Raw genomic sequence first — 14,379 nt, forward strand, 5'->3', positions numbered from 1 at the left:
TTATTAGTCTAGATAATTTTAGATGTACCCTTCGCTGCAAGGTGAACCATGAACTCTAATCCATGTAAAGTGTTTAATTGTTTTGAAGGCGTAGGTAAGGTGTTATGAAAAGCCGTGGATGGCAAAAATCAGGTTTTTAAACCCAGAAAGTGTACCTTTAATTTCCTAGGAGTCTATCGATCGCGACGGACGTCATTGGTCTTTCCAAATTTAAAGAAAAGAATGGCTGTAGTCTTAAATGTAATAGCCTTTAATTTGCCTGCTTAGGCTCAAACACGTTTATTGATGTACAAGTACATGTAGTCTGTTTATTTTGATATTGTAATTAACTGTAATCACGGAGAAGTTATATTAATCAAAAGTTAAAAAATACAGGGAATGTATACAATCTGGCAAAAATACAGTCGCATTACTATGAACAGAGAAACACGATGGGATAGTATACTGTCTTAACTGGAATCGGTATCTAAAATATCTGCGTAAAAATAATAAATATACATTATAATAAGATACCAAGCTGCAAATTGACAGCTATTTGAAGTGAAATATAAGATAATGACATGATCCAAAATAATAATGATGCTTATTGATGAATATGAAATATTAATAAAAAATTAAAGTCAATAAATGGACGAGGAATTTGCTCCTAGACTCTGCCTATAGCCTGTGATAAATATCTATCAAGTTAACCACATGATGCAGTAAGAAGTGCAAGGTTTAAAATTATTTTCAAATTACATTGATAAACATCACGGGAAACACATCTAGAGTGCTCATACGTATAATGTCACCTTACAACCACTTACAAATCAGCTTCCATTTCACAATCCTCTGCCTCACTGCTTTGTAACCTGTGTGGAATAAGTGAATGTGTTGACCTAAGCGCTATTTTTATACCGAGGCATACGAATGTACTATTTATCAGTGAGGTCAGGTCAATCAACGCAACAACAGCCAGGATGAGGAAGTAGGCGACACCAAAGGATTTTTAAATTACAAGAAGTTTCACGAAAGGAGTACGTCTATATATGTGATATGGCGAGAATGTCAACTTCAATCAGTTCTGTTCTCGATGAATAATCAACCGACCTTAGTAGGAGAATTCATGTCCGATTTATTTTATTTGTGTCTTATTTTCAAAAGGTAAGGCTTACATTACATGTACATGTACGTTCAGCTCGTTCATAAAATACGACATGAATATAAAAGCACAACGTCGCGTGTACGTATCAATATTTTAATATTACCATAAGCTTGTATTTGTAAATGCATGTATCCATAACTACCACCATTTTCAACCATTTAACTCAGCATTTGGTGGGATATTGATTAAGATTTAGTAATACATTTGTACAGGTGGTGACATTCTGTATAACTATTGTAACCTTTGTATCAGTCGTGTTTATGCCGATCGTGGGCTTCCTTCTTACGTATACCCCTTAGTTAAGTTGATTAAATTCTATAGTTTTGCCTAATGGGGGATGGTTTATTTTTATCGTGCACTTTAAAGCTGCCTTGGATATGCAACGCCCTGTGCATCTACTGTATTTCCTAACTAGGTGCGGAAAAAATTAAAAATGTAATTGCGGAAGTTTCTCCGAAGGAGGATTATGGTGTGTATTAATACATTTCAAACAGCTGAATGAAATTGTTTGTCACTATACCGGTCATAACTGTCAGATGGAAAAATGGAGAGCTATATACGTTTTGAAAATATTTGAGTTGCTTGGATTTTCTCAACACAGCAGATATCACGCTTACCAGGCAACATGCTAACAGGTACTCCAAGGCGAAGTTATTTTGATAATGGTGATTGGTGTTCGAACAATGGATTGTACACTAATACATTTTCTTCTTTATTTAGAATGAGATGGCGAAGTTCTACAAATATATTGTAGAGAAACTAGGGGTTTTATGGATATATTACATTGCTAGCATAACAGGTAAAAAAGGAAAATGTAAAATTGTGTCTAAAATGTTACTCACCTATGAGAATGCATGTGTTTTATCTGAAAGTAACGTTTTATGAACGTTTTTTCCCCTTTCAAATGAGTTATACTATACTTATATGTGTATCTGCAAAAAGACACAGATTGCAGTTGGGTATAGTACACCTAATATTTAATTTTGTAGATATGTTGTAATTCATTACACTCAAACTATATAAAATATTTGTAATATAAACTCAGACACAGTATTAGAGGATGAAGCGATCATTTTGTTTATTTCCGTTTTTACATTGTGTATTATGGTAAAGATAATCATTAGATCGATGATGCTTTACTGGTAAAGTCGCTCCTCTTGCTTTCAATTAACAAGATTACATATTTTAAAAGCTAAAAAACACGCTTTGCTACACTGGATTAGACGAAACAGGAATAGTCATGTGTCCGTAGTACAAGTTAAGGGAGAAGAAACGTCTGAATGTCTTAGGATACAGATGACTGGTTATAACCAGTAAACTTTTATCTTAATTTATTGACACGTGTATGTGAGGCAAAACTCCATGGGGAGAATCCTCGTGTAAGTAAAAACTTTATTGCCTCCGTCTTGGTTAACATACTGTAATCTATTACGACTTAAAAGGTCAAAACGTTCAAATTGAAATAATCAAAAATACATGACATAAACCAATACATGTATCTAAGCACTTTCTTGATTTTTTTTTAAATTTCTATCGAACCGTGATATTTACCATATGTGTGGGATGCACTTAATTTTAGTAATTTTAGATACGTATTATTTTATCGCGCAGACTTGAATCAATATCAAAAATGTTTTCTGATAATAACCTATAATTCTGACCAATCTGCTGGGGGAACTACATTTACTGTTAGCATGAAAGGGCCTACGTATGACTCCCAGTTACACCTACCTTATAACTTATTTGCAACGACTACTTTACTGCCAGATTACGTGACGGTAACATACTAGTAGTCTATCCGTACTGAACAGTTCAAACAAAATAAAGCAACCTATGTTTTCGTACCTAGAATAAATATATTAAAGGGGTAATACTCTTCATGTGAGATCTATATTTCACAATAAAAACATAGTGAACAACTCACAGGAATATTATACACTCTTGCCCAAAATGGTTGGTACACGGAAATTTTGGGATGCATATCGCCCTGTTTCTTTCATTATATTCATTATTCAGCTATATGGGAGTGCGAAGGCTCCCAGGGGAGAGGCTGTTGACTGAAAATATCCAGGAAACAATAGCTGGAGGAGGTGGTTCTGTACATGTTTGGGGTGCCATTTGCAGAAACGGTATTTGCCCATTGCTTCCTCTGGATGAAAACCTTAACGCTGCCAGATACAGAGACATTCTCCAGCAGAACCTGGAGCTGTTCGCAAGAGGGATATACAGAGACAATTTTAGATTGCAACATGACAATGCAACTACCCATATAGCCAGCTTAATTGCAGACTATATCCGACAAAACAACATTCAGCTGATGCCACAGCCAGCAAGAAGCCCAGATGCAAACCCAATTGAGCACATGTGGGACAAACTTGGTCGTGCTATTCAGAGGAGAAACCCTCCCCCTGCAAAGCGAGATGGACTGCGAGATGCCCTTCAAGATGAATGGACCAGAATACCTCTCCAAAGAGCTGTAACTCTAATTCACAGTATGCCACGCCGTCTGACGGCCATTATTCAATCTCGGGGTGGGCATACCCGCTATTGAAATTAGTAATGAAATCTGAAGATGTTCCTTGACAATTTCCCCTAATTTCATATTAATTATTAAGTATAAATTTATGTTTAATTTTTCACTTGGTACTGTTATGTAAAAAAAGTACTCCTTCTGGGGGCATGAGAAAAAAAAACCTGAATAAATTACCGCTTTTTTTCACTTTTGCATCGGTTGTTTCTCCTTGACTTTACCAATCCCCCAGCTTCACATATTTAACAATATAAACGGTATTAATTTGGTAATATCAATAATAATGAAAGAAACAGGGCGATATGCATCCCAAAATTCCGTGTACCAACCATTTTGGGCAAGAGTGTATATTCTGTTGTACCACAAAAACGGCAGCGGTATCTATTATTCTGATATCTGATCTTGTCTTTAGACCACGTGACCTCCATAGAAGGCTATTCTCTGTTAAAATCTCTTAAGAGATTATTTAAAAAAGGCAAACTTTTTAGAAAAAAAAATAGTGACTAACTTTGAATGTAAAAATGGATTTATTAACCATTGGTAAGTATGGGAAAATTTTGTTTACTCCAGGAAAATTCATTTTCTGGCCAAAACGAAGAGTTATTATCCCTTTAATTTCAATAGTAAAAACTACTGACCTGTATTATAGCCGTATTCTTTTCCAGCTTCCTTGCCAAGTTGTGATGACGCCATTAGTGTTACTCTACCCTCGTCTTACCCTGTACGCACTGGACACAGCGTCACACTGCAGTGTACATTTACTCCTTATGCAGTGGAGTACCAAGTGAAGTGGTCGTGGAATTCAGAGGAGTATGAACTAGTTGTAGGTAACTTAACTGGTACACCTGCAATACGTCCCAATGGGGGTGTTCTACAGCCAGCATGGAATGGAAGGTTGTCATTCCAGTCTCCAGCCTCACTTGTCATCAGTGGTGTCACTGCAGCAGATGCTGGGACCTACACATGTGGGGTGAAGATAACATTAACATACCCATCAGCATGTTCAACAGCTAACAGTCGGTATTTCACATCAGATACAACCCTCTCTATTACAGGTAAATCCGGCAGTTGTAGATGTTGCAGATTCTTGTAAAATATTTAAAATTCTTGTAAAAAAAAAATATATATATATATATATATATATATATATATATATATATATATATATATATATATATATATATATATATATATATATATATATATATATGTCAAGATACCTGTAAGCACAGCATGTAAATAGACCATTAAGACTGAGACTGAAAAAACATTTTGTAATAAGCAGGCTTAGTATTTAATATGACTATGTTAGTAACATGGCCCAAGAAATGTCAGAATATTATTTTCTCGTCTACTTCAGATAAATTCTTGTCACAATCCCATTTAAAGTTCAACAGCTTTGTTTTAGTTCCAGTTGGGGGTGTTTCTGTGACCCGTTCCCGTGCCACAGGACATGATGTAACCAAGGGAGACACCGCATATCTGAGTTGTACGACAACATCAGGATCGACACCCATAACATATACATGGCTCCTGAACAATACACCATTACAGCAGACTGGCAGGGAGTTGACAATCAGCAATATACAACCAAACCAAGCAGGGCAATACAGATGCAATGCTAGCAACTCCATATCATGGCATCAGTCCGGGACATTCACATTTAATGTGCTGTGTAAGTGGCACTGTAACAAAATATAGTCAATTAATGGATTCCTCCTAAAGGTGAACTGTTATGATGATTTGCAGAGTATTTCTAAATAATTAGTAGTAGAAGAGGAAGAAGAAAAGTTAATGTGCTTACCAAAAGTTATATTTTGTTGTTAACTTAAGAATTAACAAATTGAAGCAAACCCATTCAGGTGTAAAATAACATAGAAGTAACACACACACACACACACACACACACACACATTAACATTTTTATGTACAGACACAGATGTGTCTGTACATATAGCCGTCATCTGCGTCTGTCGTCGCCGTCGCCGTGCACTTTTACCGATAACATGATAAATGGAAAACCATTTTACCTTTTGACTTGAAACTTACAAAACTGATGAATATTCATAATACGCAGGTCAAGTTTGAAAATCAGCATGATCTGGTCACTTTTAGGGAATTTATGCTGTTTTTTCACTTTTTTCAGCATATATGCAGCACCGATAACACGATAAGTGGAAAACGGTTTTACCTTTTGGCTTGAAAGTTACAGAACTGATGAATATTCATAATACGCAGGTCAAGTTCGAAAATCAGCATGATTGGGTCATTTTTCGGGAATTTATGCTGTTTTTTCACTTTTTTCAGCATATATGCAGCACCGATAACACCATAAGTGGAAAACCAATTTACCTTTTGGCTTGAAACTTACAGAACTGATAAATATTCATAATACGCAAGTCAAGTTCGAAAATCAGCATGATTCGATTATTGTTAGGGAATTTATGCTGTTTTTTCACTTTTTTCAGCATATATGCAGCACTGATAACACAATAAGTGGAAAACTGTTTTTTCATTTGGCTTGAAACTTACAGAACTAATGAATATTCATAATATGCAGGCAATTTTTATGGAAGTTATCCTGTTTTTTTTTTTTTTTTCAATTTTTTTCAGTCAGCACTTTTATAACACCGATAACATGATAAGTGTAAAAATGTTTTTCCTTTTGGATTGAAATTTACAGAACTGGTGAATATTTATAATACGCAGGTCAAGTTTGAAAATTGGCATGATTGGACTATTTTTACAAAAGTAATGCTGTTTTTTTCCCTTTATTCAGCATACATGCAACACTGATAACGCATTTTAAGGAAAACCAATCAGCCTTTTGTCTTGCAACTCATAGGAGTGATCAATCTGACCAGTAAACAGATCAACTTTGAAAATAAGCTTGATCAGTTAAGTTTTGATGAAGTTATTAGCCTTTTTGTATATAAGTGGTTTTTCTTCAGATTTAATTCTTAAGCATGTTAACAGTCTCATTACGGAACTAATTGGATATGTAAAAGTGTTGTTTTAACATTTTCTGCTTCTTAACAATATTGTTAGTTGATTATATAAAAATGACGGTAAACCTATTATCGTGCATTGTGTAATAAAGTATCAAAAATGGAAAGGAACTCATCATTGCAGTTCGTCAGATTCAATCATTCACTATGTTCAGAATCTCCAAATGGGGCTAATTGGACATTATAAATTGTTCTATTGATATTTTCCTATGTCAACAATTTTCCTAGTTGATCATTTAAAAATGACAGTTAATTGATTATGGTTTTATGTAAAAAAGGTGTTGAAAATGGAAAGAATATCATTTCAGTACAGTTATCTCTTGTTAACATTTTGGCATTTTGAAAGTGTGACCCTAACTTCCATGTCCTTGGAGACCTTTCCATATCACATTTTCTGAATATCCATACTTTTATTTTTTTATAAAAAATTGATGGTCATTATGTTGTTAAGTATTATGTTATATTGCATGAAAGTTGAAGAAACCTGTATTTTGGACACTGCTGCCAGGATAGCGATTAAGGGAAAACCATGTTACTTATGATACTCAAATTTACTGAAAAGTTTCATAAGACTGAAGTGCAGCTTGTGTTGGAAAACCAGTGTGATTGTTTTCTGTTTTGGAAGCAATGCAGTACAGTGCTATTTGGTGCAATAAATGTATATGGATAGTAGGCAGTTAATTCAGGGTTATAAAATAATTTGCTTAATTGATTTTCAAATTATTTCAGGGTTATAAAATAATTTGCTTAATTAATTTTCAAGTTGGCATTAAATGAGATTACATAAACACACATTGAGATTTCATTGTAAAGTCCCATCGGATTAGCTTTCTTAACTGTGTCACATAATTAGGAATCGATGATTATTATGCAGGTAAATGTTATTTAATATGGAAAATAAGTTTACAAAAAAAAATTTGTGTAATGCTTACATTAATGCTAAAGATGAATAAGCAATAACAGTGCCTTAATATTCTCAAACTAAATAGGGTTATTCATATCATGTTAGTAATTGTACAGCTAGATTAAAAGTTTGAATAGCAGCTTTATTGGTATTTTTTGTTATGTTTTATTTTACATTTTCTTTTAATTTTTTATGCTGTTTTTTCACTTTTTTCAACATATATGCAACATTAATAACACGATATAAGAAAAACAGCTTAGCCAATTGTCATTATTCTCACAGGAGTGGTCAATCTTACAAAAATGCAGGTTGAGTTCGAAAATCAGCGTTATCGGCCATTATTTTAGAAGTTGTACTGTTTTTTCAAATTTCCTCAGATTCAATTCTTAGGCATGTTAACAGTCTCATTATTGAACTAATAAGATACGTAAAAGTGTTTGTTTGATATTTCCTGCATCTTTACAACATTGTTAGTTGATTATTTAAAAATGATGGTAAACTTGTTATCATGTATTGTGTAATCAAGTGTCCAAAACGGAAATAAACTCATATCATTGCAGTTTGTCAGATTCAATCATCCACATCTGCCATGATGACCATGATGGGAAAACCGTGTTACTTATGATTGTCAAACTTTCAAAAAAGAAACACAGGACTAAAATGCAGCCCGAGTTGGAAAAGCAGTCTAATGGGCTTCTTTTTCTGGAAGTTATACATTTTAGTGAAATATTCATTATCTTTTTGGCATATTCATTGTGGGACTCGGAGCTCCCATGGACATGAAGCCGGATGGTAATCAAATTTTCTACATGTTCATGCTATTTATAGTCAATAATCAAAAATTGGTGATAATTATTCTATAATTTATTATGTAATGTTACATCAAAATTGACAATAATCTTTTTGCACTGCTACTGCAAACATTATGAAAAGAAAACTGTGTTATTTATTATTATATTTAACTTAAGAGAATGATTTTTAGGATTGGCATGCAGTTCAAATTAGAAAGCCAGGTCAATTGGGTTATCATTTATTATTGAATTTAATGCAATTTTGTGTGAAATTTCATTTTTCTCATTCTGGCACTTTTTAAGTATAAACTTGAACTCTGATGGGCCTGAAGCCTTATGCTTTTACTTTCGTCGGTGTTACCTGTTGTGCAAAATTAAAATTTGATGTTGACTGTGCAGTTAAACATAATGTATTATTGCATCAGAAGTGGTAGTCTCCTATTTTGTGCATTATTGTTTTGTGCTCTTCTTAAGTTGTGACTTATGGGCCTGAAAGACCTTTGAGAGGGTCAGTCTATAAATCTCCCTTGGGTATCACTTCGCTAATTTCAGTTATAAAGTAATTTGCCTAATTGATAGGCTACATAAAGCACACTTGTGATTTGAGATTACATAAAGCACACTTGTTGATATTTCCCTGTAAACTCCCATAGGTCAAGCTCTCTGCTAGATTAATAATAAGGAAGCAGTGATAATTATGCAGGTAAATTTTGTTTAATATTGCAAATAAGTTTTTAATATATATAAATATATATATAAGATTAAAATAATATATTAATATATATAAGATTAAAAGTTTGAATAGCAGCTTCATTGGAATTATATTTACCTCTGCCAAGGAGGTTATATTTTCACCCCTGTTTGTCATCAACATAACTCAAAAAGTTATGGACCGATTTTGCTGAAATTTTCAGGAACTGTCAGAAGTGGGCCAAAGAGGACAAAAATCAATAAGAATCAACAATTGCTACCTTGGCAGAGGTCTGCACTCTCGGAGTGCTTTTCTAGTTTTGTTATGTTTTCCTTTATAATTTTTTCTCAAACACTTGCATTTGTGACTTTTAACTCTCATCCGCCTGAGATTCTAACATTTCTGTATTTCCACATAAGCAGTTGTATTGTTTTTTATGTCTTTAAACATTATGTTACTTATCTAATATTATTTTATGCACTGTCATTATTTTTCAAATATTGAGACTTTCATCATGTGAATTTGAACTCTCATGGTCCTGAAACTGTAATCTTATTGAAAGGGTAGATTGAGACCATCTTCTGGGACTTCCAGAAGACAGTCAGGTTATTAAGTTTATATTGCCTGGTATCTATTTTTTCTTCTGTTGGAAGACCATCAAAATGGAGGATGGATCAAAATAGATGTGTCTGTGCATATTGCCATCACCTGTGTCTGTCGTCGCTGTCGCCGTCACCGATCATGTCGCCGTTGCCGTGCACTTTCAGTGTTAACACCATAAGTGGAAGACGGTTTTACTTTTTGACTTTATATTTACAGTGCTGACTAATATTCATAAAATGCAGGTCAAGTTCGAAAATCAGCATGATCGGGCCATTATTGTAGTAGTTATGCTGTTTTTTCACTTTTTAGCATATATGCAACACTGTTAACACATTTCAAGGAAAACCGATAGACCTGTTGTCATGAAACTCACAGGAGTAATCAATCTTACTAAAACGCAGGTCAAGTTCGAAAATCGGCATGATCGGGCCACTGTTTTACTAGTTATACTGTTTTTTACACTTTTCAGCATATATGCAACACTGTAAACGCAATATAAGAAAAACAGATGGGCCAATTGTCATGAAAGTCACAGGAGTGGTCAATTTTACTAAAATGCAGGTTGAGTTCGTAAATCAGCATAATCGTGCCATTATTTTAGAAGGTATGCTGTTTTTTCTCATTTCCTCAGATTCAATTTTTAGGCATGTTAACAGTCTCATTATTAAACTAATAAGATACGTAAAAGTGTTTGGTTGACATTTCCTGCATCTTTACAACATTGTTAGTTGATTTTGTAAAAATGATGGTAAACACCCAGCGGGCAAATTATGTTGTTTTAACGTTGAAACAACATTGAACCATAACGTTGAGTAGACATTGAATAAACGTTGGATTTGAAAGTTGTGTCAACCTCAGATAACAACGTTGTTTCAACGTCAGAAAACAATGTTATATCAACCCCACCCAGCGGGACATTAGCCTGGATGTGTTTAGCAGTAGGACATGTTTGATGGCTAAATATATGTAGGGTATAAATGTATGGCCTATAAGTTAGAATTTCCAAAATTATATATATATATATATATATATATATATATATATATATATATATATACATATATATATATATATACATATATATATATATATATATATATATATATATATAAGAAGATAACTACAACCATATATATAAATATATATATAACAAAGTCACAGTCACCTCAACCTGTCTATCTATAACAGGTTACCAAGAACTGTTAACTCCATCACATTTACAGCAACTTATTCATCTTAGTGTTAGCTGACCTTGCAAGCAATTCAGTTTATTGGAATGTACTTCTGAATAACAAGTTAAGAAAATTCACTAGTTCACTAAAGACACAAAACAACTGTCAATTTTACTTTAAAATCATTTTCTTATTATTTTGATAAACAAAGTACCACATTTTCAATAATTAATATTTTAAATTACAATCCATAACTGCAAGGTTGTGTCATTGACCAAAATACAACATTGAGTCAACGTCACATTATGACGGTGTTTCAACGTGGCTGGATCAACGTTGATTTGACGTTGAATTTAGGTAGATCAACAGCAATTCAACGAATCAACCTGTTTTCAACGATGATCCAACGCAACTATGCCTGCTGGGCATGTTATCGTGGATTGTGTAATAAAGTTTCAAAAATGGAAATAAACTCATATCCTTGCAGTTTGTCAGGTTCAATCATTCACTATGTTCAGAATCTCAGAATGAAAGAAATTGGACATTTAACACTGCTCTATTGATATTTTTCTCATCTCATCAATTTTCTTAGTTGATCATATAAAAATGGCAGTAAACTGTTAATTTTGTTTTATGTTAAAAATTGTTAAAAATGGGGAAAAAAAACATTTCAGAACAGTGCTGTCTTGTTTACATTTTGCCATTTTCAAGTTGTGACTTTGAAGTTCCATGGGCCTGAAGACCTTTGCTAGTCACGTTTTCTGAATATCCATGATACTAATATTGTATTATTAAAAATTGATGGTCATTATGCTGTTAAACATTATGTAATATTGCATCAAAATTTGAAAAAAAACCTATTTTGGGCACTGCTCCCATGATGACCATTTAAGAAAAACCATGTCACTTACTTTTCTCAAACTTACAGGAAAGAAACATGGGACTAAAATACAGCTTCAGTAGGCAATACAATCTGCCAGTTAAACAGTTTTTTTGTGAAAATTTAATTTTTCACATATTGGCATTTTCAAGGTGTGACTTTGAAGTTCCACAGGCTTGAAGACCCAGGCTAGTCAAATTTTCTGAAAATCCATGATACATAAATTTTGTTATTAAAAATTGATTGTCATTATGCTGTTAACCATTATGTAATATTGCATCAGAATAGGAGAAAACACAATTTTAGGTGCTGCTGCCATGATGACCATTATGGGAAAACCATGTTATTTATGATTGAAAAACTTTCAAAAAAGAAATACAGGACTAAAATGTAGCCTGAGTTGGAAAAGCAGTCTAATTGACTTCTTTTTCTGGAAGTTTTACATTTTCAAAGTGTGAACTTGAACTCCCATGGGCCTGAAGTCTTATGCTTGTTTCACATTTTACTTACATTGGTATTACCTGTTGAGCATAATTAAAATTTGATGTTGAATTTGCAGTTTAACATAATGTACTTTTGCATCAGAATTGACAGTAGCCTATTTTGTTATTTCCTGCTTTTTGTCTGTACATTTGACAGCTTTGCTGCCTTGTTTAGTAGTTAGAGAGCCAGTAAATTTAAACCTTTTCTTTGTGCTCAAATTATTATTGTTATTATGTTATCTCCAGATGCCCCAGACAACTGGCAGAACCTACCCACACTGACAGGTTACAACTCAGCAGTAGACAAACTGGTTACTGGGGAGACATCCGTGACTTTGACCTGTAGTGTACCTGGCGGGAATCCTTTAGCGTCCTTAAGTTGGACATCAGGATGTCCAAGTGGTACAAGGAGTGACCGGTCCACCCCAGACACGTCAGTAATCAGACTTCAGTTTACAGTACAAACCAGTCACCATCAAACCACATGTGGTTGTCGTGCTACACATGCACAGGGAACACCTACATCTAGGGAGATACAAGTCACTTTTCTTGTTATACGTGCGTTAAATTTGTCTTTGATCTTTTTTAATTGAGTTTGATTTATAAATTCTATCTTGTGCTGGTAGAAATAAATGCTGTTATATTCAATAGTTAGCAATATTTTTATGTACAGACACAGATGTGTCTGTACATATTGCCATCACCTGCGTCTGTCGTCGCCATCGCTGATCATGTCGCCGTGCACTTTCAGCGTTAACACCATAAGTGGAAGACAGTTTTGCTTTTTGGCTTTATATTTACAGAGCTGATGAATATTCATAAAACACAGGTCAAGTTCGAAAATCAGCATGATCAGGCCATTATTGTAGAATTTATGCTGTTTTTTCACTTTTCAGCATATATGCAACACTGTTAACACATTTCAAGGAAAACTGATAGGCCTGTTGTCATGAAACTCACAGGAGTAATCAATCTTACTAAAATGTAGGTCAAGTTCGAAAATCAGCATAATCGGACCATTATTTTATAAGTTATGCTGTTTTTTCACATTTCCTCATATTCAATTCTTAGGCATGTTAACAGTCTCATTTTTAATTAATAAGATATGTAAAAGTGTTTGTTTGACATTTCCTGCATCTTTACAACATTATTAGTTGATTACGTAAAAATGATGGTAAACTTGTAATCGTGTATTGTGTAATAAGGTGTCAAAAATGGAAATAAACTCATATCATTGCAGTTTGTAAGATTAAATCATTCACTATGTTTAGAAACTGAGAATGGAGGAAATTGGACATTTGACACTGTTCTATTGATATTTTTCACATCTCATCAATTTTCTTAGTTGATCATATAAAAATGGCAGTAAACTGTTAATTTTGATTTATGTTAAAAAAGTGTTAAAAATGGAAATAAACCCATTTCAGAAAAGCGCTGTCTTGTTTCACATTTCCTCAGATTCAATTTTTAGGCATGTTAACAGTTTCATTATTTAATTAATAAGATAAGTAAAAGTGTTTGTTTGACATTTCCTGCATCTTTACAACATTGTTAGTTGATTTTGTAAAAATGATGGTAAACTTGTTATCGTGCATTGTGAAATAAAGTTTCAAAAATGGAAATAAACTCATATCATTGCAGTTTGTAAGATTCAATCATTCACTATGTTCAGAAACTCAGAATGGAGGAAATTGGACATTAAACACTGTTCTATTGATATTTTCCCATCTCATCAATTTTCTTAGTTGATCATATATAAATGGCAGTAAATTGTTAATTTTGTTATATGTTAAAAAATTGTTAAAAATGGAAAAAAAACACATTTCAGGACAGTGCTGTCTTGTTTACATTTTGGCATTTTCAAGTTGTGACTTTGAAGTTCCATGGGCATGAAGACCTTTGCTAGTCACATTTTCTGAATATCCATAATACTAATATTTTATTATTAAAAATTGATGGTCATTATGCTGTTAAACGTTATGTAATATTGCATCAAAATTTGGAAAAAAAATATTTTGGGCACTGCTCCCATGATGACCATTTAAGAAAAATCATGTCACTTACTGTTCTCAAACTTACAGGAAAGAAACATGGGACTAAAATACAGCTTCAGTAGGCAATGCAGTCTATTTGGTAATTCTTTCTGCTAGTTAAACAGTTTTTTTTGTGAAAAT

This window comes from Lingula anatina, chromosome 7 (assembly GCF_051362555.1).
Source record: "Lingula anatina isolate TDL-2025a chromosome 7, LinAna3.0, whole genome shotgun sequence".
Taxonomy (NCBI): Eukaryota; Metazoa; Brachiopoda; class Lingulata; order Lingulida; family Lingulidae; genus Lingula; species Lingula anatina.